Source organism: Orcinus orca, chromosome 8 (genome assembly GCF_937001465.1).
Source record: "Orcinus orca chromosome 8, mOrcOrc1.1, whole genome shotgun sequence".
Taxonomy (NCBI): domain Eukaryota; kingdom Metazoa; phylum Chordata; class Mammalia; order Artiodactyla; family Delphinidae; genus Orcinus; species Orcinus orca.
This window is the reverse complement of record NC_064566.1, coordinates 17,114,271-17,141,022: the sequence shown is the minus strand read 5'-3', so window position 1 is coordinate 17,141,022 and position 26,752 is coordinate 17,114,271. Positions and strand designations below refer to the sequence as shown.

General features: G+C 38.4%; 1 pseudogene; it reads right to left on the bottom strand.

The window, feature by feature from the left end:
• The window catches only part of LOC101286936 (endoplasmic reticulum mannosyl-oligosaccharide 1,2-alpha-mannosidase-like), a 497,816-nt pseudogene that overhangs the window by 134,988 nt on the left and 336,076 nt on the right, over positions 1 to 26,752 (bottom strand).

The following is a 26,752-nucleotide window of genomic DNA, read 5'->3' as shown; positions in this document are numbered from 1 at the left end:
TCCATTATTTACAAAAAACCTTGTGAAAGAGACAACATTATCTCCAGGTCACAGAGAGGAGAACCAAGGCTCAAAGAAGTTATGCAATTTCTCCAGAGGCCAGAGCTACAATTTAAGTCTACTCCTCTCCGAATCCAAAGACAATTATCCAAACCCCTACCTATCTGGAGCTCACCAGCAAAGGAAACCACATAAATCCACCATTACTATTTTTTGTCTTTTAAATGTCAAAACACTGTCTTTGTTCAGGATCCTCTGATTTTCCTGGATCACACCCACCAGAGATAAGTTATATGTATTTCCTTTCTGAAATGTCAGTGTTTGAGGTAATTAGAAACCTTCTTTAAACAATTTTAAACATGTGAGATATTTAATCCCTAAATTTGGAAATTAGATGTAAGAAAAATATTTATCCAAAGACCACTATCCTCACACAATTATTTTTATGGGCTTTTCTTCGTATACACATAGTTATATGGTTATAATAACCATGTACATGTAATAACTTTGCTCAGTAGTCATACTATACTTTTTAAAACATGACTTCATGATATTGCTTTGGATTGGCACGCCAGAGGTTTTTAGCCAACCCCATGATGAAAGGTATTTTGTTTATGTCAAACTGTTTCTTGTTATAAATAATTCTGTAATGAACATCTTATGTATATATTTTAAATACATTTTCAATTATATGCTTGGCATGCTAACCATTTTCGATTCATTATGATGCAAAAATGAATACAGTCCACAAAATGTTCATTTTTAATCAGTCAGCATTTATGTATTAATACCTACTATCATAAAGTCTTGATTCTAGTTTCACAGTGTCAGGTTCTATGCCAGGAACTAGAGCATATATTCTTTCCATTTGGTTATGTGATTAGCCCTGTTTCACCAATACCACACAGGCAATTAGCCTCAGGGTTTCCCTAATCATGAATTACCATGAAAATCATAGAAAAAAGGGATACGAAATAAAAAGCATGACTTTTAGTCCTGCCATCTAATCTCCTTTATCTACCTAGAGTTTAACGAGCACTAGGCACATGGATTGGTACACATATCCATGGCTAGCAATACATCCCAGGAACTTTGAAGTGTGTGCTATGAATAGACCGATTTCCAGGTCCTGTCTTCACATCTCTGCTTTCAGCTATTTGGTCAGGGAACCCAGGCAAGTGTGCTAGAAACTGTGTTAACCCTATCATGTGGTGACAAGCAGTGCCATGAGTAACGAATGAGCCCATTACTGCTTTACAGTAGAGGAGACAGGTTAATCCTGTCAAATCCTTGTGCACAGTGTCCTCTTCCTTGTTCCAATTACCCAGGAAGTGATGGCACTTTCTCACCCACAGCCTTTCAACACCTGCTGACACGTATTTAGGACATTGCTGGAATTGTAAGTCTTAACCAAACTGTCTTCAGAAATTCTCATGGAACATAAAAGTGACAAAGGCATAAAGGAGACTGAGATCCAATGATTTCTAGACTCAGGCCACACCCACTTACAAACCAGAGGAAGAACTGAGACAGGCAGAAAGAGAAAGATTGTTTTTCAATCAAAATATTTATTTAAATCCAGAATAAAAATAATTGCTGAAACAGAACTGGTCATAGAACATAGAATATCATCATTAACGAACATCCTAATTTTACTGAGGAGGCCAATTCCCTTGAAAATGCAGCAACTTGCCTAAGCTAGTTTGTGGCCAATCCCTAAAATATGCCCTAAAACACTGTTTGTTTTTTTTTCATCATTAGCAATTTAGATTCCCTGATTTTTTGGAGTAGCTTTTTATTCATTCAACAAATAACTTTCTAGTGTCTTCAATAAAATTACTACTCTAGGCACTAGGGATTCAGCCAAGGTTGAAATGTAGTGGCGCCGGGAATACAAAATCAAAAGTCACAGTCTGACAAGGAGACAGGCTTGCAGAGTGATAATTTAAATGTAATGTGATGAGCGGAATCAAAACAAATGGAACCATAAGAAGTGTGCTCCAAAGTCTACCTGAGGGGCTCAGGGGGAACTTTCCAAAAAAGGTGGCCTCCTTGAAGGAGGAAGAGTTTACAAGGAATGAAATGGGGAAGAGCATAGGAGGCAGACAGAATATCACACAAATGGGATAGGAGACTTGAGAAGCTACAGAGTTGGCCCCACTTTTTGACCTTTGATGACACATTAGCTTATTTACAATCTCCTTATTTTTGGTTTCCGCAGCACCTCGTTACTGCCCCTTTCTCTGCGTAGCATTTGGTGCTCTTATCGGCTCTGTGGTCAGCCCTCTGTTCTTTCTCTACAACACTTTGCCTTGGTTTGCACTGCCTTCTCTTTATCTCCCAGATCTCTCTCAAGCTCCCAATCAATAAATATGACTGTACAAACACTAAATGTTTGAAAGTATTTTCAACATTTTGTCTTCAAAAACCCTGTTCTTACCCTGTGTTACCTCAATAGACGGCACCATCACCAAAATAGCTACCCATGTTATCACTCCTGTTTTCTTCCTTCACTCCTCACATTGTCTGCCACCACATCAGACTAAAGGTAACTTCCCAAAATAATCCTTTTATGACCCTGTCCAAACTTTCCTTTTTATATCATATTATTCATTAGATTTGCTGTTATGAAGTTTCAAATGTCTACAGACTGATTTCTGCCCTATTTCCAGGCCACCAATGGTTTGCTTTCTCTCAGTATAGACTAGTATGCATTTTCTAGAACTTTATATAAATGGAATCAAAGAGTAGGTACTCTTTTTATTCTGGCTTCTTTCATGCAGCATAATTATTTTGAGATTTTTTTCCACGCAGTTTTCTATCATCCATGTATTCACACCAAAAGACAAGATCAAGAGAAAAACACACAATAAAAACAAACTCTCAGATGATCCAAAATTGGAGCTAATCAGAAATTGACTTTGAAAAAGTTTTTAATTAATAAATTGTTACTTGAGAAAACAAAGAGAATTTTGCCAGAAAAGCAAGAATTATTTTTAAAAAATCAAATGGAATTCACAGAACTGAAAAATATCATAATTAAAATTAAGAGTTCTGAATAGCTTGGCACAGCTGAAGTGTGGCTTAATTAAATTTTTAAAAGGTCCATACATAATGTCCAAATTAAAACACAGAGAGAAACAAGTGTAGAAAGGAGAAAAAGAGACAAATGGGTATAGTGAAAAAACTTAACATACATGTAAATTGGAGTTTGATAAAGAGTGGATTATAAGAGAGGGCAAGAAACAATTTTTGGAGAGATGATGGCCAAGAATCTTATAAAATTTACAAAAGATATCAACTCACAGATTAAAGAACAACTATGAAACCCCAGCAGGATAAATATAAATAAATATAAATAAATATAAATAGGGTTTCCCTGGTGGCACAGTGGTTAAGAATCTGCCTGCCAATGCAGGTGACACGGGTTCAAGCCCTGGTGTGGCAAGATCCCACATGCCGCAGAGCAACTAAGCCTGTGTGCCACAACTACCAAGCCTGTGCTCTAGAGCCTGTGAGCCACAACTACTGAGCCCATGTGCCACAATTACTGAAGCCCGTACGCCTAGAGCCCGTGCTCTGCAACAAGAGAAGCCACCACAATGAGAAGTCCATGCACCACAATGAAGAGTAGCCCCCACTCACCACAAGTAAAGAAAGCCTGTGTGCAGCAATGAAGACCCAATGCAGTGAAAAATAAATAAATAAAATTTTTAAAATAAATAAATAAATATAAATAAAATCACAACCAGATACATCATAATTGCTGAAAATTCAAAAGAAAAAAGAAAAATTTAAAAATCATTAGACGTGAAAGACATTACCTACACAGAAGCAACAATAAGAATTACAAATTGACCTCTAGACCAAAATTATGATATGAGGAAGACAGTAACATTTTTAACATATTGAAGGTAAGTGTCAATTTAGAATTCCACATCCATTGAAAATATATTTCAAAAGTAATAGCAAAATTAAAACTTTCCCAGAAAAACAAAGACTGAGGGAATTAATCACTAGCTATCTCTCACTAACAGAAATACTAAGAAAACTAATTTTTCAGAAAGAAGGAAAATGACCTCAGACAAAAGTAAGAGGTCTAAGAAGGAATTAAAAATAACAACAGTGCTAATATATAGATAAATATATGTGATACATAAGTGTCATGTGGGATTTTTAAATATACATAGAAGTAAAATGTAGGATAGCACATAAAGCAGCAGAGTAAATGTAATTGAAAATTTGTAACATCCAGCCAGTCTGTGTAGTAGTAAAAGAACTAATTTTAATGAGTCAAGAATGTGTGTTGTAATGTCTCTAAAGCAAATACTACAAGCATAACAAAAGAATACATAATTAATAAAACAATAGAGGGACAATTTTTAAACAAAATAATGTATACATCTAACAGAAGAAAGGTAGAGGAAAATGATTATAAAAATCATGGGACAAATGGAAGACAAACGGTAAAATGATATCTATGAACACAAATATGTCAATAATTGCACAGCATGTAAATGGACAAACATTCCAATTAAAAGACTAGTTTAAAACACCATTTGACTATGAGATTTTATTTAAAAGGAAAAAAACCCACTTTTTGTTGCTTATAAGAGACCTCTTTAAAAATTAACAGAAAGGTAAAGGAATGAGCCACATAAACATTAACCAAAAGAAAGCTATTATAGTCCCACTAGCATAAGACGAAGTAGATGTTAAAAAAAGAAAACTGGGACTTCCCTGGTGGTCCAGTGGTTGGGATTTCACCTTCTAATGTGGGGGGTGTGGGTTCGATCCCTGGTCGGGGAGCTGGGATCCCACATGCCTCATGGCCAAAAGATCAAATCATGGAGCAGGAGCAATATTGTAACAAATTCAATAAAGTCTTTAAAGATGGTCCACATCAAAAAAAAAAAGAAAATTATTAGAGATAAAGAGGAACATTTCATAACAAAAGGATAAATCAATGAGAAACATACAACTGTTCTTATATGTATGTACCTAATAATATAACTTTAATATCTATAAGGCAAAACTTGACAGAACCTAAAGCATAATAAAGTTACAATCATATTGAGAAATTTTAATACAATCTTCAATAACTGACAAGAAATCAGTAATAATATAGAAAATCTAAACATTGCTTTAAAAACTGACTTAACAGACATAGAAAACACTGCAAACAAAAATGACAAAACTTTATTTTCAGACACACACAAAACTTATAACAAAATAGCAACTTCCATGAAATTTTAAGTAGTCATATCATTTAAATATGTTCTTTTACCACAGTAAAAGCTAAGCTAAAAACAAAACCCAGAAAATATCCAAATATTTCGGAACTAAGCAACATACTTCTAAATAGCACATGGAATTGAAAAAGGAATCACAAGGAGAATTAGACAATTTAACTGAATGATAATATAAATATGACATGTCCAAATTGTGGGATGCAGCTGAAGCAGTGCTTTGAAGGAATTTCATAGCATTTTATGCATATATTAGAAAAGGAGAAGAGATATAAATCAATGATCTACTAATTATATGAAAAAGAAGATATAACAGTAGATTCGGCAGATATTTAAATATGAATAACTCTATGCCAATAAACGTTTAAAGTCAGTTGACAGAATAAATTGCTTTAAAAAACATAATCTATCTAAACTAATACGAGAAGTATTAGATATTGAATGTCTCATACCTATTAAAGAAATAAATCTGTAATATTTAAAATCTTCAATTTTATGTTTAAATAGCTTCACTGGTGAATTTTTCAACAAAATAATACAATAGGAGGTACAGGGGATTCTTCAGATTTTAGCTAATTGAGGGTACAGAGAGTTGCTTATTAGTAGTGAGTTCACATTGGAAATCATGACAGGCCTCATACTCTCTCCAAAACTTTAAGCAGTGAAATTAACCACCTAGTTGTAGTCTGAGAAATTGAAAAAACCATGTTCCTGATGAAACACAGCTTAATCTGCTTTTCACATGGAGGAAGACACCAATAAAGATTCCTCCACACTTTTTACCAGTTCATGTGGCAGACAGCTACAAAAGACACAGTGATAGGGTAAGGGCAAGAATAAAAACAAGAGCAGCGGAGCCTCAGGCACTCCAGGATCCTGACAGAGTTGCGGCGGGGATAGGGGACGATGGGGGTGTTGGCTGCTTCTTCTAGATGCTAGGGAAGGCAGCTGGACCTGGATCCAAAGCAGGCTCTCCCTATTGACAAGGCCCGAAGGACGGCTCCTGGCTGGATGACTGAGCAGAGTACAGAAGCCCAGCCACCCTGTGCCTTTGGATTGGAGAATTTAACACATCTACATGTAAGCCATGTGGCTAACAGGGTCTTGGTGCTCCGGCCAGGTGTCAGGTACGAGCCTCTGAGGTGGGACAGCCGAGTTCAGGACATTGGACCACCACAGACCAGAGGCCCCACATAATAAAGATCAGTGAGAGCTCTCCCAGAGATCTCCATCTCAACGCTAAGCTCAAGCTCCACACAGGACCAGCAAACTCCAGTGCTGCACACCCCATGCCAAATAACTAGCAAGACAGGAACACAACCGCACCCATTAGCAGAGAGGCTGCTAAAATCATAAGTTCACAGACACACTAAAACACACCACCAGACGTGGTGCTGCTCACCAGAAACAAAAGACCCAGCCTCATCCACCAGAACACGGGCACCAGTCCCCTCCACAAGGAAGCGTACACAATCCACTGAACCAACCTTAGCCACTGGGGACAGACACCAAAAACAATGGGAACTACAAACCTGCAGCCGCGAAAAGGAGACCCCAAACACAGTAAGTTAAGCAAAATGAGAAGACAGAGGAATATGCAGCAGATGAAGCAGCAAAGTAAAAATCCACCAGATCAAACAAATGAAGAGGAAATAGGCAGTCTACCTGAAAAAGAATTCAGAGCAATGATAATAAAGATGATCCAAAATCTTGGAAATAGAATGGAGAAAACAGAAGAAACGTTTAACAAGGACCTAGAAGTACTAAACAGCAAACAAACAATGATGAACAACACAATAAAAGAAATTAAAAATTCTCTAGAAGGAATCAATAGCAGAATAACTGAGGCAAAAGAACGGATAAGTGACCTGGAAGACAGAAGAGTGGAACTAACTACCACAGAGCAGAATAAATAAAAAAGAATCAAAAGAATTAAGGACAGTCTCAGACCTCTGGGACAACATTAAGCACACCAACATTTGAATTATAGGGGTCCCAGAAGCAGAAGAGAAAAAGAAAGGGACTGAGAAAATATTTCAAGAGATTATAGTTGAAAACTTCCCTAAGATGGGAAAGAAAATAGTCAATCAACTCCAGGAAGCACAGAGAGTCCGATACAGGATAAATCCAAGGAGAAACACGCAAAGACACATATTAATCAAACTATAAAAAATTAAATACAAGGCAAAACTATTAAAAGCAGCAAGGAAAAAGCAACAAATAACATACAAGGGAATCCCCATAACGTTAACAGCTGATCTTTCAGCAGAAACTCTGCAAGCCAAAAGAGAGTGGCAGGACATATTTAAAGTGATGAAAGGGAAAAAACTACAACCAAGATTACTATACCCAGCAAGGATCTCATTCAGATTCAACAGAGAAATTAAAACCTTTACAGACAAGGAAAAGCCAAGAAAATTCAGCACCACCAAACCAGCTTTACAACAAACGCTAAAGGAACTTCTCTAGGCAGGAAACAGAAAAGAAGGAAAAGACCTATAATAACAAACCCAAAATAATTAAGAAAATGGTAACAAGAACATACATATCAATAATTACCTTAAAAGTAAATGCACCAACCAAAAGACATAGACTGGCTGAATGGATACAAAAAGAAGACCTGTCTATATGCTGTCTATGAGAGACCCACTTCAGACTTAGGACACATACAGACTGAAAGTGAGGGGATGGAGAAAGATATTCCATGCAAATGGAAATCAAAAGAAAGCTGGAGCAGCAATTCTCATATCAGAAAAAATAGACTTTAAAATAAATACTATTAAAAGAGACAAAGAAAGACACTACATAATGATCAAGGGATCAATCCAAGAAGATATAACAATTGTAAATACTTATGCACCCAACACAGGAGCACCTCAATACATAAGGCAAATGCTAACAGCCATAAAAGGGGAAATCGACAGTAACACAATAATAGTAGGGGACTGTAAAACCCCACTTTCACCAATGGACAGATCATGCAAAATGAAAACAAATAAGGAAACACAAGCTTTAAATGACACATTAAACAAGATGGACTTAATTGATATTTATAGGATATTCCATCCAAAAACAACAGAATACACTGTTCTCAAGTGCTCATCGAACATTCTCCAGGATACATCATAACTTGGGTCACAAATCAAGCCTTGGTAAATTTAACAAAATTGAAATTGTATCAAGTATCTTTTCTGACTACAATGCTCTGAGACTAGATATCAATTACAGGAAAAAAACTGTAAAAAATACAAACACATGGGGGCTAAACAATACACTACTAAATAACCAAGAGATCAGTGAAGAAATCAAAGAGGAAATCAAAAATACCTAGAAACAAATGACAATGAAAACACGATGACCCCAAACCTATGACATGCAGCAAAAGCAGTTCTAAGAGGGAAGTTTAGAGCAATACAATCCTAACTCAAGAAACAACAAAAATCTCAAATAATCAACCTAACCTTATACCTAAAGAAATTAGAGAAAGAAAACAAAAGAACCCCGAAGTAAGCAGAAGGAAAGAAATCATAAAAATCATATCAGAAATAAGTGAAAAAGAAATGAAGGAAACAATACCAAAGATCAATAAAACTAAAAGCTGGTTCTTGAGAAGATAAACAAAATTGATAAACCATTAGCCAGACTCATCAAGAAAAAAAGGGAAAATACTCAAATCAACAGAATTAGAAATGAAAAACAGAAGAAACTGACACTGCAGAAATACAAAGAATCATGAGAGATTACTACAAGCAACTATATGCCAATAAAATGGACAACCTGGAAGAAATGGACAAATTCTTAGAAAAGCACAACATTCCAAGACTGACCCAGGAAGAAATAGAAAATGTAAACAGACCAATTACAAGCACTGAAATTGAAACTGTGATTAAAAATCTTCCAAGAAAGAAAAGCCCAGGACCAGATGGCTTCACAGGTAAATTCTATCAAGCACTTAGAGAAGAGCTAACACCTATCCTTCTCAAACTCTTCCAAAATACAGCTGAAGGAGGAACACTCCCAACTCATTCTACAAGGCCACCATCACCTTGATACCAAAACCAGACAAAGATGTCACAAAACAAGAAAACTACAGGCCAATATCACTGATGAATATAGATGCAAACGTCCTCAACAAAATAATAACAAACGGAATCCAACAGCACATTAAAAGGATTATACACCATGATCAAGTGGGTTTATCCCAGGAATGCAAGAATTCTTCAATATACACAAATCAATCAACGTAATACATTATATTAACAAACTGAAGAATAAAAACCATATGATCATCTCAACAGATGCAGAAAAAGCTTTTGACAAAATTCAACACCCATTTATGATAAAAACTCTCCAGAAAGTAGGCACAGAGGGAACTTACCTCAACATAATAAAGGCCATATATGACAAACGCCATTTTCTCAATGGTGAAAAACTGAAACCATTCCCACTAAGATCAGGAACAAGACAAGGTTGCCCACTCTCACCACTATTATTCAACATAGTTTTAGAAGTTTGAGCCACAGAGAAGAAAAAGAAATAAAAGGAATCCAAATTGGAAAAGAAGAAGTAAAGCTGTCACTGTTTGCAGATGACATACTATACCTAGAGAATCCTAAAGATATAACCAGAAAACTACTAGAGCTAATCAATGAATTTTGTAAAGTAGCAGGATACAAAATTAATGCACAGAAATCTCTTGCATTCCTATACACTAATGATGAAAAATCTGAAAGAGAAATTAAGGAAATACTCCCATTTACCACTGCAACAAAGAGAATAAAATACCTAGGAATAAACCTACCTAAGGAGACAAAAGGCCTGTTTGCATACAACTATAATATACCAATGAAAGAAATTAAAGATGCCAGAAACAGATGGAAAGATATACCATGTTCTTGGATTGGAAGAATCAACGTTGTGAAAATGACTACACTCCGCAAAGCTATCTACAGATTCAGTGCAATCCCTATCAAACTGCCAATGGCATTTTTGACAGAACTAGAACAAAAAATTTCACAATTTGTATGGAAACACAAAAGACCCTGAATAGCCAACACAATCTTGAGAAAGAAAAACAGAGCTGGAGGAATCAGGCTCCCTGACTTCAGACTATACTAGAAAGCTACAGTAATCAAGACAATATGGTACTGGCACAAAAACAGAAATATAAATCAATGGAACAGGATAGAAAGCCCAGAGATAAACCCATGCACATATGGTCGTCTTATCTTTGATAAAGGAGGCAAGAATATACAGTGGAGAAAAGACAGCTTCTTCAGTAAGTGGTGCTGGGAAAACTGGACAGCTACATGTAAAAGGATGAAATTAGAACACTCCTTAACACCATACACCCAAATAAACTCAAAATGGATTAAAGACCTAAATGTAACGCCAGACACTATAAAACTCTCAGAGGAACACAAAGCCAGAACATTCTATGACATAAATCACAGCAAGATCCTTTTGGACCCACCTCCTAGATAAATGGAAATAAAAACAAAAATAAACAAATGGGACCTAATGAAATTAAAAGCTTTTGCACAGCAAAGGAAACCATAAATAAGACGAAGACAACTCTCAGAATGGGAGAAAATATTTGCAAACGAAGCAACTGACAAAGCATTAATCTCCAAAATATACAAGCAGCTCATGCAGCTCACTCAAGAAAACAAACAACCCAATCCAAAAATGGGCAGAAGACCGAAGTAGACATTTCTCCAAAGGAGACATACAGATTGCCAACAAACACATGAAAGGATGCTCAGCATCACTAATCATTAGAGAAATGCAAATCAAAACCACAATGAGGTATCACTTCACACCAGTCAGAATGGCCATCATCAAAAAAATCTACAAACAATAAATGCTGGAGAGGGTGTGGAGAAAAGGGAACCCTCTTGCACTGTTGGTGGGAATGTAAACTGATACAGCCACTATGGAGAACAGTATGGATATTCCTTAAAAAACTAAAAATAGAACTACTGTACGACCCAGCAATCCCACTACTGGGCATATATCCTAATTCAAAGAGTCATGTACCACCATGTTCACTGCAGCACTATTTACAATAGCCAGGATATGGAAGCAACCTAAGTGTCCATCGACAGATGAATGGATAAAGAAGATGTGGCACATATATATAATGGAATATTACTCAGCCACAGAAGATATGAAATTGAGTTATTTGTAGTGAGGTGGATGGACCTAGAGTATGTCTCACAGAGCAAAGTAAGTCAGAAAGAGAAAAATAAATACCGTATGTTAACACATATATATGGCATCAAAAAAAAAATGGTTCTGAGGAACCTAGGGGAAGGACAGGAATAGAGACGCAGACGTAGAGAATGAACTTGACACGGGGAGGGGGAAAGGTATGATGGGACGAAGTGAGAGAGTGGCATGGACATATATACACTACCAAATGTAAAATATATAGCTAGTGGGAAGCAGTCACATGGCACAAGGAGATCAGCTCGGTGCTTTGTGACCACCTAGAGGGGTGGGATAGGGAGGGTGGGAGGGAGCCGCAGAAGTGTGGGAATATGCGGATATATGTATATGTATAGCTGATTCACTTTGTTATACAGCCGAAACTAATACAGCATTGTAAAGCAATTATACTCCAATAAAGATTATTTTAAAAAAGAAAAACAAAAGCAAGTGAGTGAGAAAAAGAAAAAGGAGAGACTTCTAGGTCTGCCTCTTGAGTAGAGAGATAGTCTATTCTGTCATTAACATCAGGTAATGGATGGATGAGAAGCACATCTCACCAATCAGCTAAAAAAAGAAACCTCCTCTCTTCTTACATGCAGTAGCAACTGAGATGAGGAAGACAAAATCTTTGGGTTTCCTTCTAATACTGTTTCCTCTTAAGAAGTGAAGCAGAAGCCCCTTGTGAGAAACGTGAGCAAGGAAGAAAAAGTGTTTCTCATATCTTACCACAGAAAACTAGGAATGCGATAAGAAAGCTGATGACCAAAGCAAACCATGTATTTGGCTACTGGAGTAGTAGTAATAGAGTACAGCTGCTGAATAATGTACTATGGGCTTTGGAACTATCCAAACCAGGACTAGAGTCTTTACCCTTCTCTTACCAGTTGTGAGACCTTGAAAAAGACTGTCACAGCATCTTACAAAAGTAGCTCAATGGATTTTACAAAATTTAGTCTGTTTATAATAGTCTGATGTATAACAGTCTCACATAAAATCACATGGGGATAGTTCAAATGGGATAGTCATTTATTTTCCATGGCAACTGACAAAAGTACAGAAAAATGTTATTGTGACTGAAGACTGGAGAGAAAAAGGTTGGATAGATTGACGAGAGGAGAGAGAGTAAAAGGGGGAGATTGCCAGGGTTAGAGAAAATAAAGATTGGTTTTAAATATTAGTTCAAAGTTGAGGATAAATGCTCCAGACTCTCGACAGTGATTTGTGATTGAGTTACTTCTCACGCAGACAATCCTATGTTAGATTACTCCCTGATGAGTAGCAGCAAGAATTGATTTAATATTATTACGTTTATTACTTATTCTACAAGCTTTTATTGGCTATACACTCAGTGCCAGGTACTAGGCTAAAGATACAGTCAATATAAGAGACGTGTCTCTAGCTTTCAAGCATCGAAATTAGAAGACATGACTAGCCCACAGAAAAGAAGCAGAAAATCATATTTTATGACATAGTTGGAGAGAGACAGAAAATAATGCAAGGGATTTAGAAGAGTCTTCTCCGCAGTGTGAATAATTCCTACACTTCAGAAAGTACTACAATTGCTTAACAGTGCCTATTAATTGTGATTATGTTTAAATCAAGGAAAAGTCATAGAAAGCTTGACTGTGTGTACACACACACACACACACACACACACATATATGGTACATTCTCCAAATTGGCTCTAAGTAATAAAGCTGGGATTCTATTCCCCATAATTGGATATAATTATTTAAAGGAGTGAATAAACACAAAGAAGTTTATGGATAATGCTGAGCACAGACTAGTTATACTTCTACTGATAAAAAGTATCTATCATTTATTGAACACATTATATGCCAAGATCAGTACTAAGAGTTTTATACATAGTTTTGTATACTCTACCTCTCTATCTACTTACCTATCTATCTATATGTAATATCTTCCTTGTCTTACATTAAGTTTATTCCATCCAGACGCACATTCTCTAGATCTCTGGCTGGTCATAATTTCTGGGTAAAAGTATAAGCAGAGGGGGTCAGTGGGATGAACTCCAGCCTCAGCTACTGAAGTTGGTCCTGAGGTGGTAACTAATACTCATCATCTTCTACACCCCACAGAGATGCCCCTCACCTCTGCTGGTGGCTTGCCTGGATGGAAGACCCAGACCCTCACCCCTGAGGGATCTGAACACTTGTTTTATCATGCCCTGATCAGACCAGGGTTGCTATACTTGCCATTTACAGTTAAAACTTGGCATGGTAGTGCCAAAAATATGTCAAATATATTCTTGCCTGCTCCCATGACATAGCGGCAGCCTTAGCTCCTCATGGTGATCAGGGTCAATTACCTCTTCCAGTGTAGTAACTCTGCTCTGTGCCTTCTTATCTATTGACATGGAAAGCCCAAATTGACCACACAACAACTGTAACTTTAGCTGTAGTGAGACTCTTAATAGGTCTCCTGTTGGAAGCATCTCTTCACTAAAAATAAGTACTCTAGACCCATAGAGCCTGAAGTTGTAGGAATGGGAAAAACAAATTCCCCCAGTGGGTCACTGGGAGTGATAATAAATAGGACATTCCTTCTTCCATTTCTTGGTTCCTACACTCAATATTCTACCTCTTGTGGACACCCCTGTACAGCGGCTGTTGGTTTGAGGAGATCTATTATTACATGCTGAAGGATAGTGCAACATCCTCACAGGATGCTCTCTCCCAGCTGGCACCACAGCTGTACCTTCAAGTGGCCGTTCCATTGCTCTATGAAGCCAATAGTTTCTAGATGGTGTGTCATAAAACAGGTCCAGTGGGTCTGGATCCATGGTCATATGCCCAATGTCATACCTTCATTGCTATAAAGTGGGTCCCTTAGTTCAAGAAGAAGTTATACAGAATCCATGTTGGAAGTGCTCTCAGTGATGCTGACTGAGCCCTGTAGCCAGAAAAGGAAAACCATCCCTGGAATACATGTCAGTCCAAACCTGGGTGAATTGCTACCTTTTCCAGAACGGCAAGTGGTCTTTTTACAACTTTACACCAAGTGTATGGTCTCCTCCAGAGAAGGTACATTATTGAAGACTCAGTGTTGGTCTCTGTTCCTGGAAAGTTGACATTCAGCAATGGCGGTAACTAGGTGAGCCTTGGTAAGAGGAAGCCCAGGCTATCACCCGTGCATAGTCTCCATCACTGTAATGGTGGCTTCTTCTTTCATTAGTCCATTGTTCAATCAAGGGGTGACTGAGGACAAAGACTGGCTAACATCTACTGGCCAAGTCATCCTATATACTCAATTCTAGGTGCTTCTGCAATAGATAGCCTGTGGTAAGTATTTATTATGTGATATAAAAATCTTCATACTTTGTATCTGTTCCCTCAATAAGTCCTTCAACATGACTCTCCCCCAGACCTCCCTGTCATAGATCTTCCAATCTTGCTCCTTTCAGGCTCCTAACCAACCAGTAAAGCAATTCATCATTGCACCTGTGTTTGTGTAACTCAAGCCACTTAGTTTTCCATACAGAATAGATGACCAAGAAAACCCATTAAAGCTCCTCCACTCTTCCCACCGGGAGGATTTCCACTCACCACCGTTTTAGAGGGCCACTCATGAGTAGGGCTGTCCTGAAACCACACTCTATTTTTGGTTTGTACCAGTATATTAGAGCTGCTTTCTGCATAGACCAAGCAGAGTTTGTTTGTTCTCTCTCCTTATCAGTCCATCATAAGGAACTCACCATAAGGCCACAGGTGTGAACTGAGGGAACATCATCAGTGCAATAATAGTGAGTGACATGGGAGTCAGGGCCACTTGTTCACGTGGCTACTCTGTGACCTCTGAACCTAATTGGAGAATTCCTATACCATCTTGCAACGGATTGCTGCTGGGTCCACTAAACCGTAGACTTGGTGGGTGTAACAGCATGTAGTTCATAATGAACACTGCTGGCTGCACGCTCTCTTGATGCCCCATGGTCACATGACCAGTGTCTACCAGGGCCCAGTATCTTTCTAGAGGCTACTTTTTGAATAATGTATAGTTCTTTTCTGCAGATGGTGTGGCCTTTCCCCAGAATCTTAGAGGTCTGTGCTGTGACTCTCCTGCCGGGGCTTGGCAGAGACACCACATGGCACCTCTGCTCAGTACAAATACCTCTAGTAACATGGGATCAGCCGAGTCGTGTGGTTCAAGTGACAAAGCAATGGCCTGCACCTGCTGCAGAGGATTTTCTTTCTCTGAATGTCACTCAAAATAAGGAGCCTTTGACATCACCCAGTAACTGGATGAAAGCAGTATTCACATTTACAGAACATGCTCTTCTAAAACCTAAAGAATTCTAGTCATCAGCTCAGACTGCCCTCCGTGTTTCAGGAGATTATATCTCTTTAAAAGTGGCCAAGGAGGCCCTCTGAATTTCACACTTTGCTTCAAATTGGTGATTAATAGATAAAAACTTGTAATTTTCTCTCTTCAATGCATTAAATGCTGCTTTGCACTGGCACCCAATTCGAAAAGCCCTATAATTATTATTCCAATAAAATTCCAGTGAGATTGCAAAAGCTAATATGTCCCCTCCACCTGTTTCCTGTCCCAGTTCCTCGCAGGTAAAAACCTAAGCAATTTCACTGCTGCAACACTATGCCAGGAATCATTAATACTTCACCTACCACCAGTAATGGGGTGCTCATTGGCATTCAGTCAGGAGATGATCCCACTTCAGAATCCCATTCTTTACATCCAGCTTTCTCGGATCACTCCTGGTCTTCTGGCAGATTCCCTAAAAGCAGAGTCTGAGATGGGATTTTTGTGCAAGTGCTTTATTGAGAGAATGTTCTCAAAATTGTAAAAAGATAAGAAAGCAGGATAGAGCAGAGCAAAAATCTAAGCAAAGTTGTGATTTTGATGAAATCTATCGTTAGATTGATCTCTTAGAGAGCTCTAGAGTACATGTAGACCTACAAGTTGTCCCATTTTAATGAAAGTGGTCAGACTTTTGAACCCCCATATTTGTCAGGCATTGGCAAAGGACCACACCCCAGGAGGGTGGGCACAATCTCCCAAACATTTCTGTGTGAAGAGTCTCATGTCAGCCAAGGAAAATTCTTAGGAGATGAATATAGGTGTGGGTGTGGGATGGGTGCACCACTGTAGTGAAGGATATCTGGATGGGCCACCAAAAGAGGTTACTGCAGAAAACATGAGTTCCAAGATACCTATCACAGTACTCTACCCAGGAGTCAAGTAATCAACTATCCTGCTGGCTATCTGCCTGGACTGCCACATGTGACCTTCACCATCTTCCCAAACATCAGCCACTGTCTGTTGTTGAGTACTGCCTGGTGTCAACATCTTTAGCACCTGCCGTAATCAGAGAACGTGTCTCATCAGCCAGTATGGTGTACAAATGTGAGTCATGGGAGGTAACAGAAGTTATTTTACTTTGTAACCCTTTCCCTTCTAAATGTGCTCAGTGGGGAGAACTTTTCAACTAAATGCAAACTCAGGTGAACCCTATGATTTTCCTCACTCTTCTTAGGCAGACTAGAAATTAAAATACCCAACCCAACAGTCAAAATTACAAACTTGCTATAAAGTTCAAGACTCTCCTCTTCCTTTGTTTGGCTCCCTACATTTGGGGAAAATGAAAGTGTGGTTGGTTTCTCTTCCCAGGTTGGTGCTGAGGATGGAAGAGAAGTTAAGAAGGTAAGGCAGGAGCATTCTTACTTGGCTGGTACTATTATGGGTTACTTTGTATTCACTGGGCTGAGTGTATAGAAGAGCTGACTCTTTCTCTGGGAGGTACTTTCATGGGTTTTTCAAAAACACATCATTCACCACTGAAAGCTCTTATCTGCAATTTTCTTGATCTTGACAAATAAACCTCACTTCAGTTAGTCACTTACTCCTTTGTCAGTCCCTAGGAAGCTGGTGATAATGTCAGTTCCTGTTGCCTGAAGAATGTTCAGCCTTCTAGATAGCTCTAATGTGAACCAAATTCCAGCTCTCTCTCCTGCATTTGGCCCAGGGGAAACACTCCCTCACTGTTTCCCCCAAACGCTGAGAATGTAAGATATCCCTTTGCTACAATAAACTCCTTTGCTCCACCCCAAACCAGGCAGTTGATCAGGCTCTTGCCATTTAAATTTCTCAAGCAGATTTTAGAAACAGGCCTCTCTGTCCTCCGGACCACAGAGGACACCTATTAAGTATTGATCATTGAAGCCAGGCATTAGGTTTGAGATACAAGGCAGGGACGTTCTGCATCTCAGTTGGGTTGAGTGATGAGATTCACAGCACACCAAAAGCTTCTCCAGAATTCCTCTTTACAAAGCTTAGCTCCCCGTTCACTTTTTCTGACTTGTTTTATAAATTCTAATGTGGGTAAATGGTCCAACAGTTTTATAATCAGTTTTGGTTAAATCTTTTAAAAGTACACCTGTAATTTGCACTTCACTTTGAATATGGTGTCCTCTGTATCTCAGCATTTGTGTAACACTTTTAGTTTAACATATTGTCACATCCAGATTTTAGTTCCAGGTCTGACCTCTTCAGCTCTCTCTCAAAATTGATATTCTAAAATCATGCCCTTTCCTCAGTTCTCTAAGTAACTTTTTCATCCAATCATTTCACCTCTCTTAAACCCAGTTCTAAGTAGACTTATTAAATAACTAGCTATATTCAGAAAATAATGTATTTGCCCACATTGAGACCAGAGTGACCTAAGATCAATTCCAGGCTCTGTCAAGTTATGTGATCTTAGGTAAGCTACTTAGCCTCATTGACCCTCATCTGTAAAACACCTGCCTTAGAGAATTATTGTGATGATTAAATGATATAATAGTTATAAAATACAGGTACATAGTAGAGGCTCAACAGATATTAGGGTCCTTTCTTAACTTTACCCACAATTTTCCTTCAGGTTGTTTTTGCCATGTAGATTCCAGTCAAATCCTAGTATCTTTTTCCTTGCCATCTGCCACACAGCAATTGGAAACCAATAACCTATTTTCAAGAGTGATGTCACCAAGACAGGGGGGTAGGAGACGCCAGCTTCCATACCCCCACAAAGATCAACCATATGACAGCTATCTACAAACACAACCAGCTCTGAGAGAGCTCAGGATCCCATTTAATAAACTTCTGCAACACAGTGGAACAAAAAGCCTTAGCATAACTGCACAAAAACTGAAGAAAGAACAGCTTCATTTTACCTGCATCACCTCATCCCCAAGGTTGGCACTGCTCAGTGCCAAGAGGAAACTCCCCAGCTAGAAAGAGCTCCCCTCATGGGAAAGGGAGAAAGGGGTATGAGACTAGCTTCCTTGGCCTTTTGGGGCACTGCACAAGAACCCACTTTAGTTTCAACCCACCCAGAGATCAGCAAAGCTGAGATGTATAGAGATGGTTAGGAAACAGGGCAAGAGCAACCAGTATCAGCCACAGAGTGGGAGCAATCACATTTCCCAGTGACTTATCAGGAAAAAAAGAGAGAGGACTCAAATAAATAAAATTACAAATGAAAGAGAAGATGTTGAAACTGATACCAAAGAAATACAAAGGTTTATAACAGACTACCATGAGCAATGATACCTCCCCAAAATTGTGCAACCTAGAGGAAATGGATAAATTCCTAGAAACATACAACCTATCAAGACTGAATCACGAAGAAACAGAAAATCTGAAGAGACCAATTAAAGTAAGGAGATCGAATCAGTAATCAAAAACCTCCCAACAAAGAAAAGCCCAGGACCATATGGTTTCACTGGTGAATTATACCAAACATTTAAAGAAGAATTAATGCCAATCCTTCTCAAACTCTTCCCAAAAAATTAAAGAGGAGGAGGAAACACTTCCAAACATATTTATGAGGGCAGCATTACCCTGATACCAAAGCCAGATAAGGATACTACAAGAAACAAAACTACAGGTCAATATCCCTGATGAATACAGATGCAAAAATCCTCAACAAAATATTAGCAAACCAAATTCAACAGCACATTAAAAGGATCATTCACCATGATCAAGTGGGATTTTGCCAAAGCAATCTTTTGAAAGAACAAAGCTGTAGGCACCACATTTTCTGATTTCAAACTACATTACAAAGCTATAGTAATAAAAACTATATTACTATATTATGCCAGTATGGTACTGGCATAAAACCATACATATAGACCAATAGAATAAAATTGAGAGCACAGAAATAAACCCACACATATATAGTCAACTAATGTTTGACAAAGGAGTCATGAACACTCAGTTGGGAAAGAACTGATCCTCTAGTAAATGATGTTGGAAAAATTGAATACTCACATGGAAAAGAATGAAATTGGATCCCTAGCTTACACCTACACACAAAAATTAAGCAGAAATGGATTAAATAATAAATGTAAGACCTGAAACCTTTAAACTACTGAAAGAAAATGTAAGGGAAAAAGCTCCTTGACATCAGTCTTGGCAATGATTTTTTTGGATATGACACCAAGAGCACAAGTAACAAAAGCAAAAACAAACAAGTGGGAATATATCAAATTTAAAAATTTGTACACTGCAAAAAAAAAAAAAAAACAGTCAACAAAATGTAAAGGTAACCTATGGAATGAGAGAAAACATTTCTAAACCATATATCTAACAAGAGGTTAATATCCAAAATATATAAGGAACTCATAAAACTCAACAGCAAAACACACACACACAATAATCTAATTTACAAAATAAGCAAACAAGCTGAATAGACATTTTCCAAAGAAGTCATACAAATAGCCAACAAGCACATGAAAAAATGTTCAACATCACTAATCATCAGGGAAATACAAATCGAAACTACAATGAGATATCACCTCCCACCTGTTAGAACAGCTACTGCTGAAGACAAAAGATAAAAAAATGTTGGAGAGGCCATGGAGAAAAGGGAATCCTTGTGCACTGTTAGTAGAAATGTAACTTGGCATAGCCACTATGGAAAACAGTATGGAAGTTCCTCAAAAAATTAAAAATAGAAATACCATATGATCCAGCAATCCCATTGCTGGGTATATGTCCAAAGAAAATCTCAATGAGGTATCTGCACTCGCATGTTTATTGCAGCATTATTAACAATAGCCAAGAAATGGAAACTAAGTGTCCATCAATGGATGAATGGATATTGCAAATGTCGTATATATACAATGGAAAATTACTCAGCCATGAAAAAGTAGGAAATCCTGCCACCTGGCACAACATGGATGGACCTTGAGGACATTATGCTTAGTGAAATTATTCAGACAAAGACAAATACCGTATGATCTCACATACGTGTGGAATCTAAAAAAGCCAAACTCATGAAAACAGAGAGTAAAATGGTGGTTGCCAGGGCCTGAGAAGTGGGGAAAATAAGGAAATATTGATTAAAGGGTATAAACTTCCAGTTATAAGAGGAATGAATAAGTTTTGGGGATGTAATGTACAGCATGGTGACTATACATAACAATACTATATCGTATACTTCAAAGTTGCTATGAGAGTAGATACTAAATGTTCTCACCACCACCACCACCACCACAACAAAGGTAACTGAGAGATGAATGATGCACAAATAATCTTGCTGTTGTAAACATTCCACAATACATATGTGTATCAAGTCATCACACTGTACACCCTAAACTTGCACATTATATGTTAATTATATCTTATTATAAAGATTATAAAGCAGGAAGAAAAAAAAACTATCATATTTTCAAGGACAGAGTGATATCCCTAGGGTTTGACATGCAAAAAACTCTGAATCTAGGGTGAATGAATGATTCAGGGTTACTAAAACAGCTACATAATTTGCAGGGCTTAGTGTGAACTGAAAATGTGGGGCTCTTTGTTCAAATATCATTAAGAATTATAAGATGTCAACAGAGGAGTATGAAACCAAGCACAGGACCCTTAGTGGCAGGCCCTGTGAAGCCAGCCTTTCACAGAGGTCTGAACTCTGTGATTGGACCCTGGCCTCCTCTTTCTGCTCTCTGCTGTACTAGAAAAACTTACACAGACAAGTGAAATAGACTTGTTCCAACTTCAAGCTAATTAAAGCTGATCAGGCAAAACCTTAATGAGCAAGACAATGACCCTTCCCTACCCTCTTTTGTAAACAGAGGGAGTTTTACATGTTTACCTGCCATATTCAGCTGACAGGCAGTGTCAAGAGGCAATTTCTTTCAATTTCTTTGCATACCTTGTTACTGTTTAAATGTCTCTATCAATTCCAGGCAGCTTACTGCTAAAGCAAGTTGAGGTCTAAGAAAGAAAGAGGAAAGGAGGGAGGGAGAAAGGAAGGGAGGAAGGAAGGGAGGAGGGAGAAAGAAAGGAAGGAAAGAAGAAAGGAAGAAAGGAAGGAAGGAAGGAAGGAAGGAAGGAAGAAAGAAAGAGGTAGGAAGGAAGGAAGAAAAGAAAAGAAAGACAGAAAGAGAGGGAGGGAGGGAGGAAGGAAAGAAGGAAGAAAGGAAGAAAGGAAGGGAAAGAGAGGGAGGAAGGGAAGAAGGGAGGAAGGGGAAAAGAAAAGAAGGAAAGGAAGAAAGAAAGGGAGGAGAAAGAAAGAGAGAAGGAGGAAGGAGGCAGACAGCTGTAGGTCTCACCAAAACACAAGCTGGGGTCCCTAAAAGATTCACGTTCTATCTATAGAAGAAATTCCTGACTTTCATTAGCTAGGTTTCAAAACATTAGAAGACTCCTAGATCCTTCCAACTTGGCCACTGCCCATAGATCATGTGACATCAATTAATGATGATTCATAGTTTATTCTCTCTGTATTATAAAGGCAAGAAAGTATGACAAACACTGAGACCCCATGCTTTCAATCTGTACTTAATATTAGCAGTTTTTTTAAAGTGTGGTATAGAATATATTGTAGACTGCAATCCTACAATAGAAAGAAAACAGGCCACCAGATTTTGAATTTCCAAGCTAGATGAGATCTTTGAAGTCCTCTAGTGTGGGGTTAATCTTTTGGTGGTCATGAACCATACACACATTATTTTGTAGAGTCCCCAAGAGTTTTATGAATTTTGCAGAAACCCCTGAGTCCCCAAAGATCCTCACAGGAAAAGGGCCACAGACTCAGAATTCCTTCATATAGTACAACCTCCCTAAGTGTTCTTGTTAGCAAAATAGAGATAATAATAGTATGGCACGGACGAACCTTGAAAATGTTATGCTAAGTGAAATAAGCCAGTCACAGAAAGACAAATACTGCCTGATTCCACTGATATGAAGTATCTAAAATGGTCAAATTTATAGATTAAAGAGTGGAGTGATGAACGATGGGTGTCAGGGGCTTGGGGGAGTGGGAAATGGGGAGTTATTCATCAATGAGCTTAAATTTCCAGTTAAGCAAGATCAATAAGCTCTAGAGAGATCTGTTGTGCAACACTGTACCTACAGTCAACAAAAATGTACACTTAAAAATTTGTCAGGAGGGTAGATCTCATGTTCAGTGTTCTTATTACAATAAAATAAAATTAAAATAATAATAACGATACCTACTTTACAGGATCATTGCCAGTACGGAATGAGATAACCTAAGAAAAGTGCTTAAAATATGTGCAATGGGCCCCCCTCATCTAATCTCAGGCCTTCAGTCTGCACTGTGCTCTACTGGACCTCCCTTCAGGACTCATTCTCCAGCTGCTCAGTGTTGTCAGCCAACAGCAATCAGGAGAGTCTGTCCTCTGAAGAGAGTCCTTCTCCCCAAGATCATACATCCTCCTCCCTGGGGACAGCCTCAGTCCAATGACCGAAAAATGCAAACATATAAAGCCTTGGCCCCAGTGCCTCCTTTCAGTGAAACTCTGAAGAGCAGTCCCAGCATCAGAGCTTCTGTGGAATGAGCTGAGGCCTTTGTTGAGAATGGACCACAATTTAACTGTGTCTGATCCTGCTTCCTTCATGCCCCAACAAGGGCTTCTCTAGTAAACTTCTTGCATACAAGTCTCCAAACTAGACTATGCTCTGGAAAACTTGATCTGTGACTGTATTGCCTCCAGAGACACATAAAGCCAAGATGTGTGAGTCAATGGCCAACAGATGAATTCTTAAGAAAGCGGTTGGAGAATCACAATAAGGAGAAATGGCAAGTAAGCGCAGGTTCATGAGAGGCCTCAAGTTCAGCAGGTAATAGAGGACTAGACGGAAAAACTGTCTTTCAACAGTAAGATCTCAATCCCTGAGAGAAATGAAGGGGCAAGTGATTGCCTCAGGCATGAGTGACCTGACGTCCTAGGCAAGTCCAATGACTTAGCTTTTGCAGAACAAGAAAAAGAACAAGAACAAGCTGCTACATCAGGAGGTAGCTTTCCTCATGCAAGAAGCTGATTGTTGGGAAAGGAAAGCAAGGCAGAATGGAATAAGTAAAATGGCTAAAGAAACTGAGCCCCTGAGCTCTGGATCTACCATCCACTTTGGGAGGGGGGTTCCACTGAGTTTAGGCAGAGCCTGAAAGTGAGACTTCCACAACAGTGACTGGTGAAGTTTAGGAACAAGTTGCTGAGAAGATCGTGAAACTCAGGGACTAAGGAATTCATGGCAGCAACTGGGCTTTAAACTCCAACAGGACTTGACATTTGTGAAGACAGATGTCCCTTAGATGTATGATGTGGTTCTTCTCTGTGCACACTCCCTCCTCTGCTCAGACAAGATCTTATCACATGCCTTGTCATTCCACTGCTCTTTCCTCTGACCTGATACAAAATTATCATCATTTTGTTACTGATGTGAAGTCTTCCTTTTCTGTAGCTCTTTTTCTATGGCTCTTTTATATGCTGACATAACATAAAAAATGCCTAATACTTTATTAATATAATTTAATAAATACAAATATCAATGTGATTAACAGAGCCGTAGGAGGTGGTATGGATAGCACACTATTCCACTCACCTCTTAAATGGACATTCTGGACAAATCCTATTTTTAGAAATAAAAACTTCCTTCCCACACCTTGCCCCTCTGAGCTCCACCCGAATTTGGAGATGTTTGTGTTGGGAGATCTTCTCCCAGGTTCTCTTTGTGAGCAGCTCTCAGTATCCTGTTACATTCATCTTTCCATCTTAGTGCTTGGAAATGTCTCCAGTGATTAGCATCAAAAACTGAGAACGAAAAAGCAGATGCTACAAATCAACCAAAGGAAAAGCAAGACAAGGTATTCTATGATGAAAGGTACTAGAGTTTTCCATCAGTGACTGTAATAAAGAAATATAATGTCTAAAGAACATAAGACAGAAATATTAAACTTTGAATCCAGGCCACTGCTATCTAAGGGTCAAATATATTGCTAACTCCAACTGAAGCCATCCATAATATATTATGGTGACTCTTTGAGACACAACTAAAGGCAGAGATAGCATTTCCCGAAAGCTATTATTTTGTTAAAGTTATTCAAAGGGAGTGTAAGCCCTCGATAACCATGTATTTCTCTCTTGGTCGTCTCCAACTTGATCAGTAGCACACACTAAATTTATCATATTAATTTACTGTCATTTTATAAGGAGAAGATTTTGCTCTAGGATGTGTATAAGGATTAGGAAATGTTAAAAGAAAACCACAGCAGGTACTTTGAAGTTATAAGGTTTAGCCAGGTTTGAAATAACACATTCTATTATCAGACAATATATTCTGACTTGGGGTTTGATTGTTATCTTATGTGCTGGGAAGAGAGAGGAGGTATGCAGGGGGATAATTATTCCTCAATCCTCTGGTTTCCATGAAAATGATTTTCCCTAAATTTTCTTGGCTTCTTTTCCAATTCCCTTGCTCTTCCTTAGAGGTACAGACATGCTTGATGAGAGTTCCAGAGTAAGGACAGGGATTCAATATTAGAAAGGTCCATGTTGCCTCACACCTAAACCTCATTATTCAATATCAGCTCTATTATTATCAAATTGATAGTGGTCTCCATTTGCCTCTTATTTCGTCTTACCTCTCAGTTGGCTTAATATTCAGGTGGGAAAGAAAAGTACTATTTAACCAGCCCCCTCAAAATCTATCATTAAATATAGGATACTGGCTCTGGGGAGGTGGGGAGGTGAAAGAAAATGTTTGGAACATTTTGGGACTGTAGGCAAAGAGTGGCATCTCAGCAGAGTCCATGTGGGGTACTTCTAAAAAAAAACAAAAAAAAACAAAAAAAAACAAAAAAAACTCTAGACCAGGAGCCAGAAAACCTGAGTTTTAAACAAGCTCAGTGTTGCCTTTATCAATTTTGCCCCTACCCAGAGCGAATGAGAACAAATGAGATAAATTTATTTCAGTCTCTGAACTAGATGATTTCCATGTGTCTTGTTGAGCTCCAATAATTCAGGATCCCAAGGTTAGCTGCCATTTGACCTGCTTATTAATTTTGATAATTACTGGATTCTCCTTTCCTCCTTTTTCTAATAGTTCTCAAAACCTAGGTAAACAAGTTTCCCACCCAGGGACCCCATGCCCATCGCTGAGAAAGACCTCTAGCTTTGGATTCATAAGTTTCTTTATTCTATCTTCATTCTTTCTCTTCAACTCTGACTATAACCTCTCAGTCTTAGCTATGAAAGGGAATGCAGCCTTTCATAAGGCTGGGCCTGGGCATTCCTATAGTCTGAAAGTTGTCATACTATGGCTGTCTTAAATAAAATTTCAAAATATTTCTAAAAAGATTCTCAATGCTTCCTGGGAAGGTATGTCAAAGCTCTAAAACCAAGGAAAAATACATATTTGAAAAAGCCCAATCACATATCAAATATAGCTCAGACTATGATGAAGTCTCTTCTCAGCTACTCAGTGCTCTCTAGTAAATACGAATGGCTCAGGAAGCAAGGAAAGTGAGAGGGAAGAAGAAAAAGAAGGAAGGAAAAAGAGGGAGGGAGGGAGGGAGGGAGGAAGGAAGGAAGGAAGGAAGGGAGGGAGGGAGGAAGGGAGGGAGGGAGGAAGGAAGAAGGAAGGGAGGCAGGCAACATTTATACCATTACATTTACAGGTATTAAGCTAGGCACATTCACATACTTTGTTTCATTTAATTAAGATTAAGCCTGGAGTGTAGCATCAGAATTGCCAGCACCCTGTTGTACATATAGTAACTAATATTTCAAATGGTCCATGAACACACTCCACCAGCTAATTGATTTCTGATTTTCTATTTGAAATGATGCTTCCTAGAGCATGGGTCCAGTACGTCCTGTAAGGGACGACCCATGTCTTCTTAGCAGCTAAATCTGGCTTTACTGTTTCATTGAGTTTTCGTTCAAGTGCTCAGTCAGTCTTCCCAGTTAGTTGGAGCAAAACTGAGCCGGAACAAAGACTCGTCGTTCCGTAGTCCCAGA